The sequence below is a fragment of the Pinus tabuliformis genome, chromosome 4_1 (assembly GCF_031772625.1).
Source record: "Pinus tabuliformis cultivar Carrire ecotype Pingquan chromosome 4_1, CPIR1, whole genome shotgun sequence".
NCBI lineage: Eukaryota > Viridiplantae > Streptophyta > Pinopsida > Pinales > Pinaceae > Pinus > Pinus tabuliformis.
In genome coordinates, this window is record NC_142303.1 from 586,817,335 (window position 1) to 586,820,147 (window position 2,813).

A 2,813-nucleotide genomic window follows, 5' to 3' on the forward strand; every position below is an offset into this window, starting at 1 on the left:
GGACTACATTTCCCTCCAAAAAGCCCTAGAAAAGGGGATCTTACTTCTAGTCCACCTCACAACAATAGGGAGGGGGATTAAAAAGTCATAGTACCCTAAATAACTTGATGTAATTAGTATAGTATGACTGATGACGATAGGAATGTTGGACTACTCATCTAAACCCCAGAATTTTGAGGTTAGACCTTATGAACAGATTTAATTTTACTTTTTCCATGTAGTTGATTTTCTAACGAATTGAAGTATTGTTATATCTCTGTGGATCCAGGCACTGTCAGGTTGCAGAATCGAAGTTTGCAAAGCTCTTGGAATATTAGAGGATCAATGTGAACTGTCAATGGGCATGTCAGGAGACTTCGAACAGGCGGTAAATACTCTAATTTGATTTAGTATGCAGAAGTCTTTTTTTTGGCCCAACATGTTAATAAAAATCTTTGACAACCTTGCAGATTGAAATGGGAAGCACAAATGTAAGGATTGGTTCTACTATATTTGGAGCAAGAGAGTATCCTGCAAAGAAGTAAACTTCACTGAAAACCGTTCTGCAGGAGATTTAGTAGGCGATGTTCGTAAATTAATAATAATGAATGAGCAATTCCACTTAGCGCTTGTCGCATGTAGTATATGCTGTCTTTCAGCAGTTTCTGGAAAAATGGGTGGATACTGGGACCTGATTTATTAGATATGATATTTTTGACCGAGGAGTTGATTTCACTTTTACTCTGTTGAAAAATGTTAAAAAGTTGGGACTAACTACTACTGGAATTATGTATCTTTTACACAATAATTTCTCAACTGGAATTGTGTATCTTTTACACAATAATTTCTCACTATTGTAATGGCAATCAGGAAGATCTTAATCAAAATTTTATAAGCCTTGGTTTTGTTTGCATATGGTTATATCTAATTGAATCACATTTAAACCTATGAGTTTCATCACTATGAACTTAAGTATCTTAGAAAACAATACTGTGCATAAACCATGAACCGCGATATCCAAAATTGTGGAGAAAGTTGGATTAGCTTCCCGATTCAATCTGGTGTGCTTTCGATCCGTAATTTTCTCAAAGCCCATGGAGAATCTTTATAGTACTTCAAAAGGCTTCAAAAACTAGACTATAGGTTAACATATATATGCCATTGATTATAATTGAGAACCGTTTCAAAAGCGTTATGAAGAAATGCCAAACTATTAACTCAAACAAATGTGATGATATTCATTGAATCCTATAGGGCAGTGTTCTTTGGTTTAAAATATCTTTTTGATCACATTTTCTCTCGTCTTAAAATAGGATGCATAACTCCATTGTATAATTTTTATTAATGTGCAATCAGATTTATACAACTTATTTGTTTTTATCTAACAGTACATTCATCCTCAAATTCTCTCACTTATTTACATTTTTATTTGTCAAGAACCGTTCTTGGGATTTATTTGTCAAATAAATTTATTTAATTGCAAAATAGGTCAATTAAGCCTCTTCTACCAAGTCGGCCTCAAACTGGACAAGTCAGACTAAACTGGACAACATAATCACTATATAAAGGCAACAACTCAACCTTATTTGTCATTCATTCACAACAAGTTCAATTTGCAACTTTCGGGGCCAGAAAAAGTGTGAACTCCAAGGAAGAAGAAGAGGAAGAATAGCGAAGGAGAAGGAGGTCCCTCACAAGCATAAGAAGTCAAAATTCTCCCTCTTTTTCCCACATGTGAAGCTGTTGGTAGGGCCGAAATTTTGCAGTTGTTGGGAAGTGCGAAGTACTGAAGCTGTTGGTGAAGTTGGGGCCAAAATTTCTGGGTTGATGCTGGGTTGAAGCTGCTGAACAAGAAGAGACTATTGAAGTGAGCTAAAACATATTGGAACGATGACTTGGTGGAGGAGGAAGGTCTGTTGGTATAGGGTTTTGGTCAATCTCATTTGAATTATTGAAGGACGAGTTCTTGATTGGGTTTTCCCCTATGTAGGGGTTTTGCCCTCGCTGAGTGCCTACTTTTGGTGATCTTGATCTTCGTGTTTTGGTTTTGGTAATTGCTTGATGAACCAAGATAAAAGAACATAATAAATATTATAATAATAATCACAAGTAATTATCAACAATAGAAATTCTTTCTGCCTTTTTTATTTCTAACATGGTATCAGAGCTAAGGGGAAGAAGGAAAAACGCTGGTCATTAAGGAAAAGAGTCATATAAAGAGATGAACCTACTTGTTAATCAAGATTGTCATTGATGTCAATATGGAATTGACTGAGATGTCAATATTCTTGAGATTCCTGGTTCCATATGATGATGTCAAGACTCTTGTTTGACTAGGATACCATCAATTAATATGTCAAGGACTCTTGAAGAATGACCACACTTGATGATGGTCTTGATGACATGATTGGAAGATTGCTTTGGAGCTCTCCTAATGACAAATTGATGAACGCTGCACTACAACATATGGTTGATGACATATCACTACACTATTACGTGATGACATGGATGCTACACTAGAATGATGACATGGATGACATTGGAGACACTATGATGAAGAACTTGGAGTCATAACAATGACCTCTTGCTGACCTAGTCACCTTCTGCACCAAAAATTTAAGGACAAACTTAAAGAAAAAATATTTTGGACATCTTGGAGACATTCTTTCAACATGGGACCTAGACCATCTAAAAGAGGACTTTTTCATCTTTCCAATGAACCCTTATTTGTCCTGAAACTCCTAGTAGTTTGTGAGATATCAAATTTTCAAGTTAAAAAATATTTTATGATATTGAGCCGACTTACACTTGGACATTCATGTCGGCCTACTTGC

At 35.7% G+C, this 2,813-nt stretch overlaps 1 long non-coding RNA gene across 1 annotated transcript; it reads left to right on the forward strand.

Annotated features, from left to right (window-relative positions):
* The first annotated feature begins 241 nt into the window (after nt 1-241).
* On the forward strand, nt 242-584 carry LOC149177325 (uncharacterized). Its single transcript, XR_016258757.1, has 2 exons — nt 242-367; nt 450-584. It is a non-coding gene; the product is annotated as an uncharacterized LOC149177325 (long non-coding RNA).
* Nucleotides 585-2,813: the final 2,229 nt, after the last annotated feature.